This window comes from Peromyscus eremicus, chromosome 5, assembly GCF_949786415.1.
Source record: "Peromyscus eremicus chromosome 5, PerEre_H2_v1, whole genome shotgun sequence".
NCBI classification, from domain to species: Eukaryota; Metazoa; Chordata; class Mammalia; order Rodentia; family Cricetidae; genus Peromyscus; species Peromyscus eremicus.
Genome location: NC_081420.1, coordinates 62,496,649 through 62,507,472, shown reverse-complemented (window position 1 = coordinate 62,507,472; position 10,824 = coordinate 62,496,649).

Here is a 10,824-nt window from a genome sequence, read left to right as displayed (position 1 = left end):
ATAGATCCTAAAGACATGTTTGTTAATGTTCAATGAATAGGAAAACACATATGATTCTATGGAAGTCATTAGAAAGTTTTTGGAGATGAGTATACTTTTACTCAACAAAATTCACCAACTAGAAATAATTTGAAATGTCTTGTTATAATTATTTTCAGTTTATGAACTATAAAACTCATTAATTTTCCTCTCGTTCTTACAAAAATGTGTCATGATTACATATATTACCTATCAAACTATGCCCCAAATCATCCTTGATTGATTACAAGAGTCAATGTATCTTTAAGGATGAAGATTTTCTATTATTGAGAATAACCAAAATAACTTAACAGAAGGTAATTTCAAAGTAAGAGATTACTGTGTTTTTAAACAAAGCAGTGTCCGAAGGCAATGTAATGCAATGATGCAGACATAAAAACTTTAGCATCCATGGTAACATCTTTGAACAAGGAAAATTCTCACCAAATTTGGAGTCTAAGTTCTATTTTGCATGACAAAAATATAAAAGTTTATTTTTCTCATGGTCATACCTCATGTCACACACACATTTAACTCTATGAAGACAAAGGGAAGAAAAGAGGTAGACAATCCATAATGTCATAAAGACATGAACAGATAACGCCTGTTTGTTTTTTAGTGCTCCTATCAGAAATAAGTATTTTCAATCTTCGCAGGGAATGTTATAGTGATGGAAGAAAAGAGACAATAGCTTTCCAGCTTCACTGCCCAACATTTGTTTGATCAGAATTTAATAGATCCTTACCACCCTGCTTTCCTCCAGCCTTACCTTGTGTCAGCCACGGAAAGGTGAGTTGCTTCTAGAAGAATCTCAGCTTAACTCACACTCAGAGGAAACATCAACATGACAGCAAAAAGTCCTTTCAATAAATATAAATACTAACGGAGTCAACAATGCCAAATGGAAACAATTCTTACAACCCACAGCAAAATTTCACTTCTCGTCCCATGTATGTCACAGAGCCCAGTGGGAACAATGCCTCCAGACCCCCTTCATTCTCTTCCTGTTTCTCCATAATCATCCTCTCTACCACCTCTATACCTTTTTCATACATACACTCCTCCATGCATACACATACATACCACATTCTACATTCTACCCCACTTCATCTACAGAATCAATTCCTCATGGGCATATTCTGCCACCTTTTCTTGCCAATCTAGATTGGCAATTGAAATTATTAGGTATCTGGGGTGGGGGCTTTAGCTCAGTGGTAGAACGCTTGCCTAGCAAGTGCAAGGCCCTGGGTTCGGTCCTCAGCTCCGACGTTTAAAAAAAAGAAAGAAAATTATTAGGTATAGACTGCCTCTGGAAACATATGGACTCAGAGAGAGAGAGAGAGAGAGAGAGAGAGAGAGAGAGAGAGAGAGAGAGAGAGAGAGAGAGAGAGAGAATAATCATATGACAGTTTTTTTTTATTTAGTCTGTGAAAACAGCAGGGTCAGACATAGGCAGTCTAGAGCATGAAGATGCTTAAGTAGCTGAAAATGATTCATTGGTACAGTACAAGAGACTAAGTCAACTTGTCCTTAAAAGATCCTATGAGGTTGTAGCCTTGTAAAAATTTACTTGTCAGCAAATGTGTACAAATAAGCCTAATTCCAAAGCCAAACACTTGTAAGAATATTCAAAAATCTACACTGCCAAATTGAGAAAACATGTAAAGATACAACAAAATGTACACTAACCAGGAAAACGAAGAGTTGGGTAGGACCCCAGAGGTGAAAGGAACGCTCTTTTGAAGTTGAAAGACACTAGCAGATATTGAAGGGAAGGTGAGCACCAGAGGAGATAAGCAGGGTCTAATGGCTCCTGCTTTTAATTCTCACACTTGATGGTTCTTATGAAAAAACAAAAAGGACCCTCATCCTAATTCTTCGCAAAGATCGATGCTATGACAGTGTCGCTTCGTGTGACTCGTCATCATTTTATATGCCCATATGGAATATATTTCTATTTTACTTGCTCTATAATCATAAGTAGAAATTAAAGAAGTAAAATTATGGGAGGTATATATCCATATAGATCATTGCTTTCAGAAAATCAAATTACAAAATCAGAAAAATCACCTAAGTTCATGCCATATTTCTTATTTGTGTTGCTTGCCTGTTTTTAAAAACTAAATTACTTCATAAGATTTAGATATCATCAGTGTTTCTGAGCATAGATTCAACTGTAAATAGTTCTGCAGAAGAAACAGTCATCCCTGGTCTCTGCAACAAGAATGCCATAAGGATAACCCTACTACAACAAGGCCAGTAGCTCTATATTCTCAGATGTAGCCACAGTGGGTACTGAGTGGTTAGATTTTATTCTCTGCCTACCAGATAATTCTCTAGAACTTTGTCTGGTCCATTTCTATAGACTTTCTCTGAATGTTTCAAAGTCTTTTATGAGGAGCTTACTCTATTAAGGCATACATACCTGATAGTTTTCCTGAAACTCTGGTCTCAGTTGGTCACATCCAAATCTTGCCCCATTTCTCTTACGACCTGCTCTACTGGGGATGTATGGGGATGCTGTGGAAGTGTGAATCCATAAGAGCTGTGCGAGTGAAAGCCGCTTCTCCGAGGACAGAACAGGGAGCAGAATACGGTGGGCAATGGAGAAGCAGACGCTTCCACAGCTTTTGATCGAGGGGGAGCAAATTTACCCTGCTTTATCACTGCTCTGAGGAACTCCAAAAATCCTTTCACATCTTCAGTTCTCCTCTTCAAAGGGATGCTCTTTTGCTGACATAAAATGCGGAGTAAGTCAAGTCCACAAAGAGAGGAAATTAACCTCTTCTTACCTGAGGTTCCCAACAACTTCCTCTGCCACCCTCTGTACACCCTCAACTGCTGACCTGAATGAATTGCACGCCCATCTTTTTAGTGTTTCAGAAGTGACAGCCTACTACAAACACAGCAGATACTCTCCGCTTTATTTTATCACAGTGCAGGAAATGGAGCACAAAGCCCCATGCATGCTAGGTATACCACTGAGACACATCCCCAGCCTCTTTCTTGGGTTAGCTTGCTAAAGTACCTACCTCCTGTGGGCAGCTGTCCTTCCAGCTCACTTCTATGTATTTCCTGTAAGTCTTGAGACCCAGAACAAAGATTAAGGATTAAGAGATTGAGTTAATCAATACACTCTCCAAATAGCTAGCATTTAAAAAACACTAACAAGCCCTGTACTGCTAGTCTCAAAAAAAAACAAAACAAAATCAAACAATAACAGAGAGAGAGAGAGCCATGCCTGACAGTTCTCACACAGATATCATTAGAATGAGATTGGCATGCAAAGTCAGGGAAGTGTACTAGACTTCAGCCTCTGCAGCTAGTCATTTGGGGCCCTTCACCAGCATTAAATTCGCATTACAAAATGAGTGAAAGTCCTGTCAACACATTGTACTCACTGAGGAAAAGAACAAAATAAAATCATATTGACAAAATATGACTCGATTTTCTACAGAGCTGTTCACTTAATCATTATGTGAAACCTTCATTGACATGATTAACCAAAGACAGAAAACTGAAGATAAGAGACAGGAAAGGCTTGTCTTATCCAATTTTTAGACCACCTGTACAGTTACACATTTCTGATATTTTTTCTATAAGTTTGTCTAATCCATTTCTGAAAAACTCTAAACACAGCCTTTTTGGGAGGTGTTTATTACGATTAGGCACTTCTTATGTACTTAATAGTTCTTCTGAAACTTTGATTCCAATTTGCTTCATTTAATTTGCCCCACTATGCTTAGTTAGATCCTCTTCCCAAGACCATCTCATAGAAGGTTTTGCATATTCCCTTTTAGGACTAATTTAACCACACTTCACACACAGTAGCTGGAATAAAGAGTATATGTTATAAATTACAGAAAACTGCGATGTGTGAACACATTCTGTAGTGAATAAATTAAAGCAATAATTTCATATGTATCAAACTAACACTTTTTAAATTTGTGGTTCCTGTGGTTTTCAGGACTAGTTCTGAAGTCTCTGGTATAGGGGAATTAAATGGAAGAGATTAGTCTCAGACTACATTTCAAGGTTGGAGATCAGCCAGCCACTCCTAGGAATATTTAAAAGTAAGCTTAACATGGAGGCCTTGCAAAGATTTAAGGAGATGCTGGAATTCAGACAGGTAAAAAAGATTGAGTTTAGCACCTCGTCAGATACAATCAGCACTAGTCTAGCAGTTAAGGGAGACTAAAGGTACCAACTGGGAGAGGACCTTAGCACCCTCTATATATGTGCAAATGGATGCACTGAATTGGAAGTGACTGAAGAACCCCAAAACTGCTTACAATACGAAGGATTTTTTTTCTTTACAAGAGAAATTCAAATTTAATGTGTTCAAAGGGAACAGTTTCTGATTTTCATAACTGATGCAGAGTGGCAGAATAAACATGAAACTGCCACCAATGGGGAGAGAGAGAGAGAGAGAGAGAGAGAGAGAGAGAGACAGACAGACAGACAGACAGACAGAGAGAGACTTGTTTGAGATAAAGTCTCTATAGAACAGGCTAGTCCCAAATTTACAGTGATTCTCCTGCCTCAATCTCATGAGTGCTAGAATTAAAGGTGTATATACCATGCCTTTCTAATCAGTGGGATTTAAGAATTAAGTTTTAAGTCGCTGTTACCAATTTCATTTTTCAAAAATACTTTTCATTTTTTTCTTCTTACTATTTATCACTGAACCAACATTTCCCCGTATTATTTATTCCCTATCTCTTCAAACCTATTGTCTAGAATTTAAGCTCTTTGAGGATGGAGAGTTTGTTCAATGTAGACCCAGGCTTTAGAACATCATCTCACCCAAGGTAGGTGTGCTGGCTAGTTTTGTGTCAACTAGACACAAGCTGGACTCATTTCAAGAAAGAGGACCTCAACTGAGGAAACGCTCCCATCAGACTGGCCTGTGGGCAAGCCTGTGCCAATTTTCTTGATTACAATTATTGATATGGGAGGACCCAGCTCATGGTGGGCAGTGCTATCCTGAGCTGGTGGTCCAGGGTGCTGTAAGAAAGCAGGCTGAGCAAGCCACGAGGAGCAACCTAGTAAGCAGCACCCCTCAATGGCTTCTGCAACAGTTCCTGCCACCAGTTCTTGCCCTGACTTCTCTTTACAATGAACTATGAGATATAAGGTGAAACAAACCCTTTCCTTCCCAAGTTGCTTTTGGTGATGGTGTTTTATCACAGCAATAGAACCCTAACCAAAATAGTAGGGAATCAATAAATATTTTAAAGGAACGAATTCATGAATTTGATACTTATTTCTCTATAAGAAATCAAGCTTAAAGATATAATATACACAAAAAAAGATATACAATTTCTGCCAAAATAGCTAGAGAATTAAAAAAAAAAAGTAATTCATTACTACAGAGAGAAGTTCCTTAAACTCACAAAGGTAGGCTTTGAGATGGTATGAAGCCTTAAAATATAAAGTGGGAAGCATGTAAATAGGACTATCTTATTAAAGGTACAAAAGATGACACTCCACAAGCCCAGGAGTCATGGTTATCACTTCTTTTATACAAGCTTGTAACATCAGGCTGGGATAAGGTATTAAGAGCCAAACGGAAGAGCAGACAGAAACAAGCCAAACCAGTAGACTAAGCTGCTACACATATTAATTTATGTATTCTTTATGCACTAATTCTATGTGGGAAGTACAATTATTATCTCCAATTGTCAGGTGATGAAATTATGAAATAAGAGCACGTATTACCACCAGTGATGGTCTTCAATGATGGTCTTCCAGCTCTAAATCTGCTCTTTGTCCTTTGTGGTCCTGAAGCTGCAGGATGCTTAGCTCTGTCAACAGAGGGCACCAGAGAGATGTCTGCAGGGCCTCCACTTTCAGACCACCCTCCTTAAACAGACACTCCTCCTCTGCCCTCAGAGTCTGGAGCAGAGCGGCCATGTTGGAAGGGTTATAGGCTCAGCCCACCCTGTCCTTACAGGGAGTTGTCATCCCCACTTAGCAAAGGCTTTTGCTACCAGCACTCTAAGTGTTCTTCAAAAACAAAAACAAAAAGTCCAGAATCCCGGTCTTGGAGTGGAATAAGGGCCCTATTCCACTTTTAGTTCCTTTATTGTCTACTTTTCTTTAGCCAAAAAGCAATGGGTACTTTTTTTTTTTAAATCTGCTACTGACAACATTTAGGTACCACTTTATTTACCCAGTTTTATTTTTAATTCATTTCAGACAGGGTCTCAGGGTTCTTTCATTAACACAGGTTGCCTCTGAACTCAGGATCTCTGTGCCTCCACCTCCCAGCCCCCAGGCCTGTTTTGTTTTGTTGTTGTTGCTGCTGCTGTTTGTTTTATCCTGCTTAGTAACCAAATGCCATCTGTGAGTTGTCAATCTCTTTACATTCATTTTCCCGAGATATAGTATTATTAGGGTACCATATCACATTAGACCCTCATCTGCCCAAGACTGTGCCACTGGGAAGCAATAAATCTGAGTTTCAAATCCAGGTAGTCTGATAACAGAATATTCTCTAAACTACTATGCATGTTACCTGGCCTCCAGCATTTGGGGTAACACTCAGATTACCATTCACTACCACCTGAACACCTCAGATGTGGAAAGACCCAGGGCTTTTGTTCAATGGCAAAAATGAGACCTATAATTAAAGGGCAAATAAACAACTTCATCCAATCTTCTCATATATGGCATGAATTGACACTGTCCAATCTTCAATTTTTACTTTTCAATTTACTTTCACATGCAGAATTCATCTCAAAGAAGTCTGTGATGTTGGTATGGTATCAGTAATTGTTGCTACAGCAAAATCAAGGTTCACAAACATCAAAACATCCCACAAATCTGTTGTACGCAGGTCGCCTAAATCCTGTTGAGAGTTCTGGGAGTCTCATCAGTCCTTTGCCTTAAAGTCTGTTTGTTCCAGAAACAACATGCTTGGGAAGATGGAAAAACCAGACCACTGACAGATCTTCCCATCCCAATCTTCAGAACCAATGAATGTTGCCTTATGTAGGAAAGAGAGATCAGGTATAATCAAACTAGGGGCATTGTAAAGGGAGATTACTGAGTTGTGACCTAAATGTCATCCTTATAAAAGACAGGCAAAAGTATATGGGAAACACACACTGGATCTGACCGGCTTTTAAAAAGAGAGAGTTGGGTTGGGACACACAGTTGGGAGGGGGTGAGTGGATCCAGGAGGTGTCAGGGGTGCATAGGATCAAAATAAATTGTATGCATATACAAAATTCTCACTTAGTAAAAAAATGTATTTTAGAAAATTGGCAGGGGGAGAGTTATACAAAAAGTGGTGTGAAGACAGAGGCAGAGAGATCAGAGTTCATAATCCAAGGAAAGCCAGCAGCTCCAGAGTTGGTGGGATGAGCAAAACCAGATATTCCTCTGGAAACTCTTGACGAAGCTCACCCTTGTACAAACCTTGATTTCAGCCTAGTAGTATTGATTTTAGATTTCTATCCTCTAGAAATGTGAAAGAAAAAGAAGTTATTGCCAAGTTATAGTGATACATTATGGTAGCCACAGGAAACCAATATGCTGAAAAATTAAAGTTTAAATGGAAAGTTTATGTGGTAGAAGATAATATCTTAATATGCCATAAGACTTAAAAACTCAACTTCGTTAAAGTTAAAACCATTAAGAATAAAAATACAAGATATAGATTTGGTGAGGCCATTTATAATACAAACATTCTACAAGATTTCTATCCAGAATATAGAAAAAACTCTTTCAAACTAATAAAAACAGCCATCACACACAGACACACACACACACACACACACACACACACACACATACACACACACACACAGACCTGCATGACCAATAAGCATATGAAAATTTGCTCAACATCACTGGTTAATTACTGGGGAATGTAAATTAACATCCCAACAAAACAATATACCACTACCTCCCTACAACTAAAATAAAGAGTTCTAATAGTACTAAGTGTTGGCAAAGATACAGAATAACTAGAACTCTCTCACACTGATAGTGGAAATGCAAACTGAAAAGACTACTTAGAAAAACTGCAATTTACTAAATCTCAAAATATGCACATACTACAGTTTAGCAACTCTATTCATATATACATAAGCTAAAGTATGTTTATATGCACCAAAAGCCATGGCAAAAATTAATAATATCCATCAACAGAGTAGAAGGGTTTTTAAAAGTGTTGTCGTCCTCTAATAAAACAATGTACAACAGCAAAGCAAGGAAATGAACTACCAATCACAGCCAACAAGAGGAGTAAATCTCTGGGACATGTTAAGCAGAAGCAGCAAGATCAATAGAGTATGTAATCCATGATTTCACAAACATGAAGTCCATCAATAGGCACATCCAAGCTATGGGGACAAAAGTTAGAACTGTGGTCTCCCAGGGCGGGGGGTGGAAGTACTGAGGAGGGTCTCAGGGGAGCTTGTTTGCATGTCTAGGAAGTTCCATGTCTTCATTAGGGTGGTGAGTACATGAATATTTATATTAGTAAAATAAACTGAAATGTCCACATAAGCTTTGTGTTAAGGAAAAAAGAACAGAAAACTTTAAAGACATGGGACAATGATAGGCTAACCTTCACTTGCTAAGATTTTGCAAACTGGACTGTCATCCTAATATCACCAAGACCAAATGATCTTAGGAAAACAGGTTTTCTTTGGTTGCAAAACTGGTGCATTAATATAACCAAACATGGAGAATGATTCAGAGCATTAGATCCAATATAAATACAGTGAGTTCCTAAAGAAACATAAACATAAGGTAACACTTTGAAACAAAAGTCCCCAAATCCCATTTCACTGATATAATCTCTTATTAACACTTTCTCCATTATTTTAAATTACCATCACTAAAAGTAAACTAGAACGTGAACTTGTATGAGGCCAAGAATAAAGTAAGAAACATGGGGCACAGTAGAGTTATCTATTCTGTCTATAATTCGTAGGATGAATGACTGTCATAAAACTGAAAAGCTAAGATTGATACTAAGGATTCCCAGAACCTATTTAGGAACTATATTTTCAGTTCCAGAAAATCCAAGGATATGAATAGCTCAAGCTTGACGATGACGTTTCACTCATTTCTTTCTGTGTGAGGGTCAATGTAACAGTTGAAGGGTTAACCATGTTGTAGTCACATCTGTATACACAGCCAGTTCAAATCTTGCAGTTCCTCTCATTATAAGTTGTCCAGTAAGGTAGCCACTGATGACCTGAGGCTATCAAGCATTGGAAGTTTATATAATTTGAATTGATTTGTTCTCCAAGTATTAAATACACCTCACATACCAGTTTCAAAACTTTGTACAAAAAGGTTATAGAACATTTCAAGAACATTCTACTGATTACATGTCAAAATGATAATAGTTTAATGGTTTCAGTTAAGTAAAATGTATTAATGAAATGAATTTAATTTGATTATCCTTTAATGTAGTTAATACAAAAATCCAAATTATACATATGGCTTGTGTTACATATCTTTTTGGACAAGAAAGCTCTAAATAAAATTGAAAAATTCATAATGCTATTTATTTCTCTTGGGACAGAGTTTTCAGAGAATTTTAAGAATTTATGTTATTGTTATTTAATGTTATCTCACCAAATTACCTGTCTTTGTCAGAGATTAAAGCCTATGCTTAATCTTTATAAGCAACTGGCCTTTGGAATGGTCATATAATAAGATGTTTGGTCTGCATGATGTCATGGAATATTTGCAGTCTTCCCCAGCTCCAAGAACATGTAAACCTGTAGTTCTGAAGTTTCTGGGAACTTGTAAGTACTGAGCACAGCAATGGCCTTACAAAATCTAAAGGGTTTGCCAGGACACCTCAACTCAGACACTATATTCAAACAAAATAAACACTTCTGATCCTCAAAATCCTTATGTTGAAGCTCCAACCCCTAATATGACTGGATATGGAGATGGGGCCTTTAATTGATGATAATTAAGGTTAAAAGAAGTCAAAAGTGCAGGCCTCTAATGCAATAGATTCTGTGGCCTCTATTGGATTCTTTTTCCTCAAAAAGAGGGCTGAAGAACTGGCTCAGCAAGTAAGAGCACTGGTTGCTCTTGCAGAGGACCCAAGTTTGATTCCCAGCACCCACATGGAAGCTCACAGCTACCCATAACTCTGGTTTTGGGGGATCTAAGGCCCTCTTCTGACCTCTGTGGGCACCAGGCACACACATGGTGCCCATATATACATCCAGGCAAAAAACTTATAAACATAAAATAATAAAATAAAACTAAAACTTATTTTTAAATAAAAGAGAGACCTGTCTACCAGTTGAGAACACACAGCAAAAGAGGCAGCAATTTACAAGGAAGGAAAAGAGCCCTCCCCAGAAACACACTGTTGTTGTGGGATATTTATACACTATGTGAAGATGTATTGCTGTGATTGGTGTGATAAAAAGCTGAATGGCCAATAGCTAGGCAGGAGGTATAGGTGGGATTTCCAGGGAGAGAAAGGAAGAGGAGGAGGAATCTAGGTATGCAGGAGAGGCCAGGAGATGTGGAGAGGGAACAGGAGGTACAAGATGGAAGAGAGGTAATGTCATGTGATAGAAGGTAGATTAATATAAATGGGTTAATTTAAGTTATAAGAGCTAGTTAGGAACAAGTCTAAGCTATAGGCTGAGTTTTCATAATTAATAAGAAGTCTCTGAGTCATTATTTTGGGGCTGGTGGTCCAAAGATAGTCTGACAAGAAAGCTTTCTACATACTGTATCAGACCTTGATCTTGGACTCCTTGGAATCCTCGAAGTGATAAAGTAAATTTCTTGTTTAAGTCAGGCAGT